Genomic DNA, 16068 nt, shown 5'->3' on the forward strand with positions numbered 1-16068 from the left:
GCTGAGTCCCTCTGTTTGGCATACTGGAGGGACAGTTCAGGTTTGGGCCCTTAGGGTCCCAGGTTTGGCTGTGCCCAACAATATCCATCTGGGGGAGGTCCCTAACTACTTTTAAGGGGGATCCCTTAGGAGTTTTTAAAGTTTGCACCTCACTAGGGCTACTAGTTTTGGTGCCCCTAATCTGTTGATGGGGGTACTTTATTTGACAGGGGGCCCTTTGGGTCTCACTGTCCTTCTTGTCCTCTGCAGCCCTAGGCTGAGTAAGGCAAGGTAGAGAGGGGCAGGTTACCTGCTCCAGACTGGTTCCCACCTGAGAAGGGTCCACTGCCATCAGAGGCTCTGTCAGGCCAGGCCTAACAACCTCTGGGACAGTTCCTTCATCAGGGGTAAGATCAGCTCCCTGAGGAGGCTGATCCTTTCCTAAAGTCTGGTGGGAGGGAGATTTCTCTTCCTCCTCAATGCTCTCAGTTTGGGTTGAGTGATCCATCATTTCAGGCTTCACTACCCATGTATCAGTTTGAGTTTGGGCTGTGGCCATCACAGCCCCACCAACCTTTTCAGGAGGAGACTCAGTTTGGGTATGGTCTGTTACCATCACAGCCCTGCTACTCTTTTCAGGAGGGAAGTTAGTTAAAGATGGGGCTGAGGTTTGCTCAGCCCTCCCAACCTTTTCAGGAAGGACATCTTGGATTGGGGCTGTAGCCATCACAGCCGCACTAACCTTTCCATGGAGATTTACCATTCTAGAATGGGTTTGCTGTTCAACCTCAGCCCAGGCTGAGATTACCAAATCATTACCCAGTAGGCAATCTACAGGCAAGTTTGCTGACACTGCCACTCTCTTTGGGCCAGTGACACCTCCCCAGCTAAGATTGACTACTGCCATGGGATGATTGGTTTCGATGCCATCAATGTTTGTCACCTGATATCTGGCATCAGGTAAAAGTTGCCTTGAGGGGACTAGACATTCAGCCACCATGGTGATGCTAGCCCCTGTGTCTCTGAAGGCCTCAACTTTCAAGCCATTGATGAGGGGCTCCTGTCTATACTTGCTCAAAGTGTTTGGGCAAGCTGTGAAATTGGCAAACCCCATGCCAGTCTCACAGACAAGAGTATCTGGGTTAGGGGACCTGGATAGGCCAGAGTCCACCTGTCCTCCAAAAGTAAACCCACCCAAATTCTTGGGGGTGCTCCCACCACCTGGGGGACCACTGCTAACAGTGACAGGAGGTGTTGGCGCCTTACCTGGAGGTATATTCTCCTTATTGCCATTCTTGGGACAACAGCTGTCTGTTTTGTAATGCCCAACCTGTTTACAGGTATGACAATAAGGCTTTTTCTGGGTTGTAGAAGTGTCTTGGGACCCACCCCCATTCTTGGAGTTTTGGGGCCCTGGGGAAGTCTTTTCCTTACTTTTATCCCCACCCTTCTCTTGAGGCTTGGTAGTCTCTTTCTTTTGGTCACCACCCTGGTTCTTAGGCGTGATCCTGGTTCTGACCCATTTGTCTGCCCTCCTACCCAATTCTTGTGGGGAGGTCAGATCAGAGTCAACCAGGTGCTGATGTAGAAGCTGATTTTGACAATTACTTAAGATTTGCTCTCTCATAATTAAATTATACAATCCTGTATAGTCAGTAACCTTACTTCCCAGCAACCAGCCCTCCAGAGCCTTAGTGGCACACTCAACAAATTCAGACGAGTCCTGAGTCTGCGTCTTCTGGGTATCTCTGAACATTAACCTGTACTGTCCAGTGGTTAAGCCTAACCCATCAATCAGAGCACTCTTCAGGACCATGTAGTTTCTAGAATCCCCATCACTAACTGTGAGGAGTCTGTCTCTGCCTCTACCTTCAAAGGAGAGCCACAAGATTGCTGCCCACTGCTCCTGAGGGATCTGCTGTACTCTGCAGGCTCTCTCCATTGCAGTTATCCATTTATGGATATCATCCCCAGCTTTGGAGGGGGGCACAATCTTACTCAAGTTTCTGTTATCAAAAGACCTGTCTTTATCCTTGTGGATATTGCTGCCACCAGTGGGTTCTATTACCCCACTCTCTCTAGGCTGTCTTGCTCTAGCACGTTTCTCTTGGGCCAGGGCAACCTCTAATTCTTGTCTCTGGATCCTCAATTCAGCCTCTCTCATTTTGGCCTCATGTTCCCTTCTCTGAGGGCTAGTCATCTCCCTTCTGGAGTGACCATGAGAGCCTCTAGAAGCATGGGAGTTGTCAGAGTCACCTGAGTGAGTCCTTCTCCTCCTAGGCTTCTGGTTAAGTCCACCTGGGGGTCTGAATGGGTTGTTACCAGATTCAGTCCCAAATAGGCTTAGGTTAGCCTGGTTCAGTCTACTGACCAGCACCTGACTATTTCTGTCATCATCTGACTCACTGCTCCCCCCTTCTATCTCTTCTTCCTCTTCCTCCTCCTCATCTACCTGAGGAGCTCCAGTGATGGGGGCTTCCTCATCTACCAGGATGATAGGGACAGGGGTGTCTACAGTGTCATCCTCAGAAGGATGGCCTCCTTCAGCATCCCCTGTGGGGTCTGCCTTAGAGGTCTTTAGAGTCTCAGACTGGTCCAAGATCTCTCTAAGGTGGTCTGTGGTAGGGGAAGGCCCTGTCCTCAGACCCCTTAAGACACAAAGCTGTCTTAATTCCTTAAAGGAAAAAATAGCAAATTTGGATGGTGCCCTTGGAGGGTCACTCTCAACAGGGATGTTCCCAGTGGAACCCTCTGCTCCAGACATTGCTCTAGTGTGGGTGGATGTGTTGCAATCTACCTACACTGGTGTTTACCTACTAAACCTTTTAGATTTATTGTCAGGAACAACTCACCAATTATGCCGAATTGCTACCTAGTCAGGTCTGGCCCCTCAGGATACGCAGCCAGGAGGGTCTAGTGTGGGGGAATGCAACTCCTATGGTGACTCACATGTGAGATGTCTGGGATAGCTGCATTACCTGTCACACACGTCAAATGGGCCTGCATGGCCATTACCTCTTAAAAGTACGCCGGACTGAGAAATACCCTAGCGGAAGAATGTGCGCCCTCTGACGTTACACCAAGAACGGTTCTGTGGTATATGATGCACCATGATGTATTCAGAGTTCTATACACACTGAAATGTATGCATGAGCCGACTGTACAAATGTGGACAGTAATATAGCATGCCTGGTTATTTGTATAATAGTTCAATTGGGAAACAGTTACATTTCAAGACCGTCTATTTCACTTGACGCGGCCGGGCCGAAGTGGTTGTAGGCGGCTTGCTGTGTAATTACACGCTACTTCTCATGCTAATTATCTGACTAATCATAACGCTGCCTGCCTGAATGAGGTTGTAGGCACCAAGCCGTGTGTAATAATACATGTCACCAATAAAGGTCTTTGAAACCAAAAAATAAAAAAATAAAAAATGGACACCACACCAGTTTAGAAAAATAAGCAAGCTTTATCTAAACCAAACAAGACCAAAACGACAAAAATCCAACATACAGTTATCAAGATATGACTTTCGAAAAGTGAAAACACTTCTGTCCATTGCAGACTATAGATGCGACACTTTCAACACAAAGTACCTTGGATGCGTCAAAGTCATAAGCAAACACAGCCGCAGGGATGGTGATGCTGTGGTTCCTTACTTGCACACAGGGAAGGTGAGATATTGATTCCTTACTGCCACGCCAGGGAGGTGAAGCATCAGTTCTTTACTGTGCGGGGAGGTGATGAGTCGGTTTCTTACTGCGGCCTAGCGTTTCTGTGGATGTGGCACCGCGTTGCGATGAGTGGGGATTCAGGAGGCATCGGCAGCAACAGCATCGATCTCTTCAGCCGTGGTCCTCCGATGTGCTGGTTCTTGCAGCCGCATAACAGAGTCTGCATCGGAGTTGGTGCAGTGATCTCGGATTTTGGAGACCTGTGGAAGAGACGCAGTGTGCAGCTGTTTCCCCAGCAGCAGGCAGACGCTGTGTCGGATTCTTCAGCGGCACGGCAGCGATGCGTGGGAGTTCTTCCTGCACAGCAGCATTGTGTCGGAAACAGGTGCGGATACATCACGTGTCTTTAGTTGCTTTAAGTTTTCCAAGCTCCCAGCAGCAGGAACAACCTCCAGAGGCCCAGTTCAGGGGAGCTAGTGGTGAAGTCTTTATGGCCCTGAGACTGCAGAACAGGAGGCATGCTCTACTTCAAGCCCTTCGAGATCTTCTTTAAGCAGGATACACAGCACACAGCAAAGTCTTTTCACCTCCCCTTGGCAGAAACAGCCACTGCAGGACCACCCCAGACAGCACACAGCAAAGGGGCAGCACTTCTTTAGCTTTCCCAGCTCTTCTCCTCGGCAAAGGGTCCTATTGAGTCCATAAGTATTCTAAAGTTCCCAGGTCTGGGCCCCAATATTTGTACAGAATTTCTCTTTGTTCTCTTGTGGTAGAAAGGCTCTGTGCTCAGTCAAAACCAATTCTGTCCTCTCTGGTCCAGCTTCCTGGCAGGAGGTGGAGACAGCATTGAGTAAGGCAGACCAGGCCTATTCAGGAGCAAGGAAATCTCCCCCCCTACTCTCAATGCAGCCCAGGTGTTTTCAGCCCAGCCCTGACTCATCCAGGAAAGGCAGGACACACCTCAAACACCCCAGACCCTGTCACTCCAAAGCCAGACAGTCAATCCACAAAGCAGAAGAGGCACAAGAAAATACCCACTTTCTAAAAGTAGTATTTTCAAACACACAATATAACAATCATCTTTACTAAAAGATGAATTTTTATATTCTGAGTTCAGGCATCCTAACTCCACCTTTCTATCATGTCCCCCTTGTGAAGTCATACTTGTAAGATGTTGCAAAGTATTTCTCATTCTATCGTACGAGACAGATAGCCCTACCATAGTGAAAAACGTAATACACTGTATTTCACTATCAGAACATGTCACACACACCAGTAGATGTCCTACCTTTCATATACACTCCACCCTGCCCACAGGGGTACCATGGGCCAACCTTAGGGGTGACTCACATGTAATAAATGGGAATGTTAGGGCCTGGCAAGTGGGTGCACTTGCCAGGTAGACATGGCATTAGAGACTGCACAGACACTGTAGTGGAAGGTCTGACACCTCTTTAAAAGGCTGGCTGTGTGGGTGGCACAATCAGTGCTGCAGGCCCACTAGCAGCATTTGAATCACAGGTCCTAGGCACACACACACTGCACTATACTAGGGACTTACTTGTAAGTCAAACAAGTCAGTCATGGAAATACCAATCCATATGCACAATTTACATAGACCAGCAAAAACGAAATCCACCCCACAGCAAAAATACAGGAGATAGAGGCAAAAAGATAGGGGAACACCACACCAAGGATGCCAGGTCTAACAGCGACTGTAATTAAGAGGAAGTTAGAGGAAATGCAGAAGAAACTGGTGCAAGCCCCAGTTGTGTTCCCAGATCAGATGAGAGTGGTTATGGAGACAAAACCTTCTTGTTCATCCAGTCAAGGCAGCAGGTAGCCATGAGAAGAGCCTGAGGCGAACTGAGGAAGAGGGATCTGAGATAAAGTAGTCAGGGGTGATTTTTTTTAGGAGTCACTACTGTTGCAGTAGGGTTCCAGGTGTCCTCTTCATTTGATGCTAATGATAAGAAGGAAGATTGTGGTCATGAGATTGTATTCATTAGATTGTATTCAGATTAGCTTTTTTGTAGCTGCATAAGCCATCCCTCACCCACTCATCAGCTTCTCAAGAGTGGTTACACATGAAGTGTTCTTATTATCTGCAATTAATGTTATGAGTGTTCTTCATGGGTCTCTTTGCTTCATTACCATCTTCTAGGTTTCTAATCATGGTGAATCCATAGTGCCATGTTTGTTGCATTCTGAAAATGCTAATAAAACAGAAATGTTACACTTGTCAGCATTTGTGTCTATTCTACTCAGCCCGGCAGTATAACGGAAAACATCAGCGGTTAGTATTCAACCTGTGTATTCCTCCATTTATCACCTCCCAAGCTTGCTCATTAGAGGAGATGTGGTACAGCTATGATGAATAACATTTTTCTTCAACCAGGAGTTTTCTGGATAAAAGCTTGCAGTCTGTCCTTATTTCCCTATGTGGAGTTTAAGTGGCCTGAGTTCTTAGTGTCAGTCTTGCCATGAATTAGGGCATCATTACCAGATCACTGTTATCTCCCGGGAGTACCCCACCCACCAGAGTTACCGTTTCCAGGAGCATTGCAACAGGCCCTTGAAATTATACTTAGAAATGAGAAGTTACCAGGGGAATAGGTAATTCCCAATTTTCATAGTAATTCCTAATTTGTCCCCTGGCATTTCACTGAGGAAACCTGGTGAAAGTCCACAGATATGCAGAGTTACTGCAGATCTTGTAATCCCTGTTACAGTTTGCCTTGTTTTATGGTTATTACAATCCAGCTCCTTTAACACGTTCACACTTGCCATGCCTCAATTTAAGATTCAATATGTAAGAAATCACCAGTGCTTTTATTTAACCTGTTCAGCATATGAATAATGAAGTGAGAGAACAATATTCAGATGGTTAGGATGACTTCCTCTGAGGAACAGACACTTCCCTGGTGGAATCCTGTTTTCCTTTCACTGCTCTTCAGATACAGAACAACAAAGTTCTCACATTCTGGGTCTTAAGATCCTGAAACAAACAGGTACATCCTAAACAGTTATTTAAATAGAATTGCTCCTTTGGAAACCATGCCAAGCAACCCTTATGATGATTGGTTGTAAGTCAACCTTATAGACCAGTTATCCTAGTGGTAACGTGGACAAAGCAGTCTTAGGCTAAACTCTGAAAGGCATGTGAAGCCAGCTGTATTACCATACACAACCCCCTTGAATACCAAATGAAAGGACACCACACAGATATATATTGAAAATATATATTGATTTATTAACTAAAAGTATCCCCTGGACTCTTTATGAGCACAGAAGCACAAGCGTTAAACACAAGACAGTTTAAAATACACAAAAGTTGCACAATATGGATGAGCCCTAGGGGCCACCTAAACCATATACTAAGAAAGTGGTATAAGAGATACCAATCGGAAAGGAAAAAGGCCTAGGGCCTTGGGAATCGCTGGAGCTATTCGAGACTAGCAGTGACTAAGTCGGGAAAGGCCCGCGGGACTCGGGTGCAGTATTTAAAGTGCACGCACTCACCAATGCAAAGTCTGTGGTGCGTAAAAAGTACAAAGTTAGTTAGTTCGGAACCTTCCGAGTGACCTAGAAAGCTGAAACTTGAGACACAGGCCCTAGAGGTGTGTACCAGTGTAGGAACACCGGCGGAGCTGAGTTACCTCACCCACAGGAAGCGGGTGCATAGGGTCGAAGTAGTGTCGGGTTTCGTCACGCTGGTCGATGGTGCTTGGAGCTGAAGATGCTGCAGGCGGCCTCGATCTGAAGAGTTCCGGTGGATCCAAGGGTAGATCTGAAGATGTGAAGAACTGAAAGCAGAGGGGACAATGTTCAAAGTCACTAGCCAGTGACTACCGTGGAACCAGATTGGAACCAGGCGATGTCGGGTGCAAACAGGCGTTGATGTGTAGCTTCTCTCTGCAGCCACGTGGAAACCGGGGGTCAAGGACGTCCAGGAGTCGGTCACGAGCTGTCCCAGGCAGGCTTCTCGCTGTTGGCGGTGTCGGCAACTTGATTGTAGCAAACAAGCCTTAGCTAATGCAAGCCACACAGGAATCAAGAAAGGCTTGTTACTCGGACCAGCAAGGTCAAAGCAGGGGCTCCTTTTTACAGGAGCGAGGGCAAGTCTGGAGCAACCAGACCCGCAGTGTAGTTCGACGGTTTTGTCGCCAAGATGGCCGCTGACCACATGGCTAGTGGCCGAGATGGCGCGTCGAGTGGCACAATGCAAAAGGGCCCCACGCAGATCGTGGAGATGCTGGAGGGCTCTTCTTCGGTGCAAGGGCTGCTCGGTGGTGGGGGTTCTCAGTCCCCAAAGCACAACGTTGAGGATGCCTCAGGTGCTGCGCAGTCAGCTTTTCGAGTGTCTTCCAAGAGGTCTGGTCCCACGTCACTCGGTGCCTCCACGGGTCCCTTCTTTGCAAGGACTGCGGATCGGGCGGTGAGAGGTCTGGGAGTCTGGGTCTTGTCAGGCTCTGGGCTCGGGCTCCGGCGGGAGGTGGCGGCAAAGCAGACGTCGAGTTGCTGGTTGGTGCCTGTGTTCACAGGGTGGCCACTCCTAGGCCACAAGGGAGATTCTCTTCAGTCTTCTGTGCAGCAGAATGTCGAAGTCCAGTCTTCTTCTTCGTGTAAAGTTGATTCAGGATGATCTGCTGTGCAATGGCACTGCTCCCACTCTTATTCCCAATCTGAGGGGTGGATCACCTACTAGGTCCCTCCTTTGGGAGGAACCAGGAAGGGGGGCGGTTACACACCCCCTTTCCTTTGTCCAGCTCCTCGCCAGGCCTGGGTCTGGAAAATCCCAGGACCGGTTTGGACTGGCTTATGCACGGGGACACCTTGTGTGCCCCGGGCATGTCTGATTCTATTCAGCCCTGTCCTACCCAATACACAAAACCCTGTCTGGGGTGGTGCTCGCACCTCCCAAGGCAGGAAACCCTTTGTCCAAGCCTCCCTCGCTGGAAGGACTCCCAGCAGCAGGAGGTCAGACTCGTGTCTGTGGTGGCAGCATCCATTTTGTGATGCTGAGGCTCTGGTTAACTTTAACCAGGGTTAAGGCTACACACATGTTGTGTCCCTCTAGAAGGGTGGAATGCTATCCCCGTCGGCAGAACTGTCGAGGGGATAGTATTCCAATTCGTGTGACACCTTACTCGACATGTTTTGATAAAGCCAAACCAAAGATAGCATATAACCGCGAGGATTATAATGCACTTAAGAGTATATGGTATGGCAATATCCCGGAACAGCTTAGGGAGTGGTTCCCGACAGCTGCAGACAGGCTCAGCTCATGCTAGAGCACCATCTCACATATTTCCACGCACTCTGCCTCCAGGATTGAAGAGGCCTTCCATAGGAGTGGCTGATAGGAACATATGTGTCCAGTTTAGGGTTAGATATAGGGATACTATATCTAAGTAAGAGGTGATTACACCAACTTACCCCAGCTGAGTGATCAGCCAGTTGTGTCAAATATGGAGGCCAGGCCAGGGGTGGCACAATACATGCTGCAGCCCCTGGTAGGCCTTGGCTACACCTATGCCCTGGGTACCTATGGTACACTGTTACAGGGGCCTATAAGGTGAACCAATTCCAATTGTGTTATGCACCTAAGGTACATGGAGTCCATTTTAAGGAGAGAGCAATCAGCCTGGGGCCCTGAATAGTAGGATCCCAGGCCAACTAAGTCAAAAACCAGCTAAACACCAGGCAAAAAGTTTGGGGGTAACCATTGTCAGATATCCACCTTCCTACATAACCCCCCCCCCCCCCAAACGAAAGGAGATAAGGCTATCCTTGTCCAGGTAAGCCTATATTGCCTAAGTGGCCATATAAGGAAGTACCAGCTCTGGCTTGGTTACCCCCGGTCTCATGGTCCACTAAGCAATCCCTCACCCTAAGGGTATCTGAGGGTCTCCACCATAGGGAATCTCTACCTGTGGTGTGTCTTTGCAAAGTTAAAGGCTGGTTTTGAGATGGAGTACTGAAGTGAGTTTCCTCTGTAGGACTCAGCTTCCTCCAATCACTCTCCACCATGTGTGCCTTTCTTTCTTTGACTTAGTTGCACTGTGCTCTCAGGGTCAACCTCTGGCTACCTAAAGCTGGAGGCTGAGTCCCTCTGTTTGGCATACTGGAGGGACAGTTCAGGTTTGGGCCCTTAGGGTCCCAGGTTTGGCTGTGCCCAACAATATCCATCTGGGGGAGGTCCCTAACTACTTTTAAGGGGGATCCCTTAGGAGTTTTTAAAGTTTGCACCTCACTAGGGCTACTAGTTTTGGTGCCCCTAATCTGTTGATGGGGTACTTTATTTGACAGGGGGCCCTTTGGGTCTCACTGTCCTTCTTGTCCTCTGCAGCCCTAGGCTGAGTAAGGCAAGGTAGAGAGGGGCAGTGTTGTACATAGCTTATTCCTATCTGTCCTTTCCCTGCCTGTCCTGGCTCCAACCTTCTAGATTGTTAACATGGTTCTCTCTATGTCACTATCGCTGATTCTAATCTGTGTCAGTTACTGCTTGGCCAGATGGGAAACGGTCCTGTTACTTTTCTGTATGCTGCAATAAACTACTTACCTGCCACCTTCCTGGATGTGGAGTCTTCTTCCATTTACTACATTTTGGCGACTTCTGGATGGGAGCATCTGGCCATTTCTGCCTCATTTCGTTTGCAGCAAAGGAAAGACTGAAAAAACAGTGATCCGTTCCCCAACGAACTCACGAGTTGCAGCGTTTATACTTCTTTCGACTACATCTTCCGCAGCTGTTTGGCGTCGAGATTTCCAGACCGGAAGGCTTATTTCGGATTTTCTCCGCCTTTTCCTTGTCGGTTGATGATGTCGTAAGCAGCGTCGCATAGCAACGGAGCCTAACAACAACGGTGCGTACGTTAGCTTCCCTGTTGCCATACCAACTGTCTCGCGAAGAACTGAGGGCGCGAGCAGTGGCGATAGCGCGAGCTGTGACTGAGCGTCTTGCGCGCTCACAGGAACACTAAGCTATTGGACGCTACGCATTGCCTACGCGAGGTCATTAATGTGACCTTCGTGACGTCATGCGCAAGCGGCCATCTTTGTTTATGTTAATCCTGTGATTATCATCGGGAGTCAAACGCTGAAAAGTTTAACGCTGAGGTGATTCGTTAATTCCTTGAACAGACCTCAAGGACTTCAGAACTCAAGGAAGCAGGCCATCCAATACAAGTAAGCTCGTTATTTGCTGTAAGACATTTTATTGTTTTAACAATATCGGCAAGCAAGATAAAGGCGAATTTTTGAGTATTGTATTAAATCCATTGTAAGGTTCGTGACTACAGCCTTCAATACTCATGTTAGCTACCCACTAGCAGTTACGTGTTGTGTTAGATTTACAGTGCTTCGTGGTCAGGGACAAGCACTTTCTCTACAACGTGGGTTATTGCTTTGTACTTTAAGCTTACTTTATCAATCATAGAGTTCAGGACTATCATGGCACAATCCATAAATGTTGCTCTTCCTCCACAATTCCTGAGTGAGCCAGGCAACCCTTCCACTCCTTGGGAGGACTGGATTATTATGTTTAACGATTATATCGAAGCCCTGGATGGAGAAGGTTTCTCTGCTAAAAGAAAGAAAGCGCTTTTAATGACCACATTAGGAAAAGAAGGGCAACGACTTTTCAAATACTTACCTCAAGTTCTTTCTGCCACTTCACAACCTTTGGATGAATTCAAAGAAGCCATTGCCAGGCTGGAGAACAGATTTGGAAGGGAAGAAAATCTAATCCTTCAACGTTATAGATTCTACAAAAACAAACAACTTGAGGGTGAAAGTATAGATGACTTTGTTGCCCGCCTACGTGAATTGTCTGTTAAATGCAACTTTGGCCAAATGGCGGATGAACACATTAGGGACCAATTAGTTGTACAAGCTAATAATAGGAAGATCCAGGAACGCTTGTGGGCTGCCAAGAATCCAACTCTCAAAGTGGCAATCGAGCTTGCTAAAGTAGTTGAGGAGAGCGAGAAATGTATTAAGGAGTTATCAAAGGGTGGTACTGATTCCAAGGTTGCAGAAATATCGCAGAAAATGGTCAATAGCGACATTAGTGATGATGAAGCGGCTGCTGTTGCAATAGTTAGAAAGAAGGGTTATGTATTACAAAAGAAGAATATGCCTCAACAGTCGTTCAATAGGCCGCAACTACAGTCTAGTAACAAATTCATGTCTAAAATGTGCTCTAGATGTGGGAGTTATTCTCATACGTCCGACGCAAAATTTTGTTTTGCCAACAACAAGGAATGTTTACGTTGTTGTAAAATAGGTCATTTCGCAAAAGTGTGTAAGAACAGAGCCAACCAGAGAGTTACGGTAGTGGGTGATTACAATGACTTAAAGCGTGATGTCAACAAAATTCTTGTGTTGTATGATTCAGTGTGTGCATGTGTCGAGAAGAGAGAACGAATAATCAAAGCAAAGTTTTTGATTGATGAGAAAAATGTCGATTTGATGGTTGACACCGGTTCCAAGTGGACTATTATTCCGTCTTCTATGCTGAAGGAAGTATGGGGAAACAAGTGCTTGGATGTGTGTGATATTTTTCCATCCGGTTACCAGGGTGAGAAAATCAATCTTCTTGGTTACTTTAAAGCGATGATTGTCTTCAAAAATAGGTCAACCTGGGGTAAGATTTATGTGTCTGTGGATGGTCCCGCAATACTGGGACGTTCTCATCAGTACGACTTACACATAATTGTTAATCCCAGAGCTGATGAACCTGTTCTAGTCGTGGATGATTGCTACATTGATGACATTCTTGCCAGTCATAGTCAGGTGTTTCGTGAGGAATTAGGTGAATTACAAGGATACACACACAGAATACTGTTAAAGGAGGGCAGTATTCCTGTACAGCACAAAGCGAGGCGAGTCCCTTTTGCCTTGCGTGATGAAGTTAAAGCTGTTTTGGAGGAGATGCTTCAGGGAGGTATCATTGAACCAATTGAAGCTTCTCCATGGGTTTCTCCCGTGGTCATTTCACAGAAACCCGACAACAAAATTTGTTTCTGTGTAGACTTACGCTCTTTGAATAAATGCGTAGTGGCTGACATATTCCCTTTACCCAATATAGGCGAATTGGTTTCCACTCTTAAGGGGGCTAGATTCTTCAGCAAGTTAGACCTTAAGCACGCTTATCACCAGATTCGTCTGGATGACAGCTCAAAACATCTTACAGCTTTTATTACAGGCGAGGGAACTTTTCAATTTACCCGGTTACCCTTTGGACTAATTTCTGCTGCCAGTGTGTTCCAGCGTATGGTTACCGAGGTATTCAAGGGATTGGATAAAGTTATCTTCTTCCAGGATGACATTCTCATTTTTGGGGATACCTTGGAGGAACATAACTGTGTTTTACGCAATGCTTTAGGTAGAATTGTTGATGCTGGTCTCACGTTACGCCGTGAGAAATGTGCATTTCTGGTCAAAGAGGTCGAATATTTGGGTTTCTGTCTCTCTGCTGAAGGTATAAGGCCTAAGAAAAACCTTTTGGAAGCAATTGAACTAGCGCCTTCCCCTGTGGATAAGGAACAACTCAGGTCCTTCATGGGACTAATTGAGTTCTACTCCAAGTTCGTAAAAGATTTTTCCACGAAGACAGCTCCCTTAAGATCTTTGTTAAAAAAAGGCGTCAAGTTTTCTTGGATGAATGAACAAGAGTCTTGTTTTCACAGCATCAAATCTGAACTTAAGTCTTCAGATGTCCTTACTCCTTTCGACATTAAACGTCCTTCTGTTCTAATGGTCGACGCAAGTGGTGTCGGTCTTGGGGCTGTCCTCCTCCAGAAACATGAGGGAGGGGAAAAAACTGTAGCCTTTGCTTCTAGGCCTCTGTCTACCTCTGAGGTCAATTATTCTGTTATCGAGCGAGAAGCTCTTGCGGCTGCATGGGGCGTTAGCTATTTTAGAACATATCTATGGGGTTCTCGGTTTGTTCTTCGTATGGATCACAAACCCCTGGTGAATGTTTTAGCACCTGGTGGTACAGGTAAAGGTTCGCCCAGGCTAGCCAGGTTAGCCTCTCGCCTTCAGGATTATCAGTTTGAGGTTGAATTTGTCCATGGTTGGAGGAATGTCCAAGCCGACTGTTTATCGCGCCTCCCTGCTTCTCCCTCTAATGGCCGAAATTCGTTGAGTGAGCTGTGTGATGACAGAGCTGTTGCCTCTTTACAAGATGTCTTGTTTTTGTGTGAGAGTTCTTTTTCTGCTGAGGATTGGTCCAAAGGCATGGATGAAGATCATGTCTTAAAAGCTGTGGTTAATCTTGTTCTCAAGGGAGCAAGAAGAGAAAGTACCTTGGAACCAGCTGTCAGACCTTTTCTTAAGGTTTTAAACGAGTTGTCTCTTTTTGGGAAAAATGTATTGATGAGAGGTGATCGCTATATCCCTCCTAGCTCCTTGAGGGGAAAGATTCTCAGTTTAGCTCATGAGGGTCATTTAGGCCAAACCCTTACCCAGCGGCGAGTAAAAGAAAATTTTTGGTGGCCTTCAATCGATAGTGATGCTGTAGACTGTGTGGTCAAGTGTTCTTTATGCATGGAAGGAGAGAAGCGCCTTAAGGTTGTTGGTTCCCAAACTGTCGGTAACATTTCCTTTAAAAACATGCCCTGGCATACAATATGCTTGGATTTCATTGGCCCTATGTGCGAATTACCCTTAAATCAACGTTTCGCTGTGGTTGTTGTTGATTGCTTTTCTAAGTGGTTGACTGTACGTTTCATGAGGGAGATCACGACCGACTCCACAATTCTTTTTCTTAAGTCTGTTTTTATGAATGAGGGTTTTCCTTCTGTTCTAATTACGGATAACGGCACCCAGCTTACCTCTAACAAAATGGCAAGTTTCATGCGTGAATGTGGTATATCTCATCACCGCACTTGCCTTTATAATCCCGAAAGTAATGATTTGTGCGAAAGAGTCAATCGACTAGTAAAGGGGGTGATACAAATGTCGGTTGCAAGTGGTTGTTTTTCTGATGAGCGTGTACAAGAGTTGGTTTGGGCATATCGCTCAACGCCCCATGGGCAAGCTGAAAAGTCCCCTTTTGAGCTAATGCGCGGCCGTTCCCCTGTTTCAAGGCTGACTCCTGCCTGGTTAAGGGAAGATAGTAAACATTCTTCTCCTTCAAATACTTTTTCTCTTCCCATATCCACTGGAGATTTGGTCAAAGTCAAGCCAGGTCGCTGTACTAAGGGCCTCTCAAAGTTCAGCGGTCCATTTCGTGTTAAGAAAGCTTTTCCCCAGTTTGTTTTGCTTGAGAATGGTGCCAAATGGAACTACAGAAGGGTCGCTTTATATCAGAAAAAGGCCTCAAATGCTTCAGATTGTAACCTTGATTCTCCTGACATGGGTTGCAGTGGCTACATGTTGTCTGCTCAAAGGGATTCTGATTTGCGTGGTTTACCTGCTGTACGGGGGGAGGTGGGTGGTGGCGATGCTTCTTCATCTGTGTGTGATGATGTGTTTGGGAATTCTGCCTCTGCTCCTACCTCTACTATTCCTTCTTCCAACGTCTGCTTAAGGTGTCCACTTTCTCGCCATCCTCCCGCTTATTTAAATGACTATGTTCATTAAGAGTTTTTACTGTTCTTTTGTTCTTTTCTTTTCTTGTTTTCTTTTGTTATCCAAAGGGGGGAGATGTGTTGTACATAGCTTATTCCTATCTGTCCTTTCCCTGCCTGTCCTGGCTCCAACCTTCTAGATTGTTAACATGGTTCTCTCTATGTCACTATCGCTGATTCTAATCTGTGTCAGTTACTGCTTGGCCAGATGGGAAACGGTCCTGTTACTTTTCTGTATGCTGCAATAAACTACTTACCTGCCACCTTCCTGGATGTGGAGTCTTCTTCCATTTACTACAGGCAGGTTACCTGCTCCAGACTGGGTCCCACCTGAGAAGGGTCCACTGCCATCAGAGGCTCTGTCAGGCCAGGCCTAACAGCCTCTGGGACAGTTCCTTCATCAGGGGTAAGATCAGCTCCCTGAGGAGGCTGATCCTTTCCTAAAGTCTGGTGGGAGGGAGATTTCTCTTCCTCCTCAATGCTCTCAGTTTGGGTTGAGTGATCCATCATTTCAGGCTTCACTACCCATGTATCAGTTTGAGTTTGGGCTGTGGCCATCACAGCCCCACCAACCTTTTCAGGAGGAGACTCAGCTTGGGTATGGGCTGTTACCATCACAGCCCTGCTACTCTTTTCAGGAGGGAAGTTAGTTAAAGATGGGGCTGAGGTTTGCTCAGCCCTCCCAACCTTTTCAGGAAGGACATCTTGGATTGGGGCTGTAGCCATCACAGCCGAACTAACCTTTCCATGGAGATTTACCATTCTAGAATGGGTTTGCTGTTCAACCTCAGCCCAGGCTGAGATTTCCAAATCATTACCCAGTAGGCAATCTA

The sequence above is a fragment of the Lissotriton vulgaris genome, chromosome 9 (assembly GCF_964263255.1).
Source record: "Lissotriton vulgaris chromosome 9, aLisVul1.2, whole genome shotgun sequence".
Classification (NCBI taxonomy): Eukaryota; Metazoa; Chordata; class Amphibia; order Caudata; family Salamandridae; genus Lissotriton; species Lissotriton vulgaris.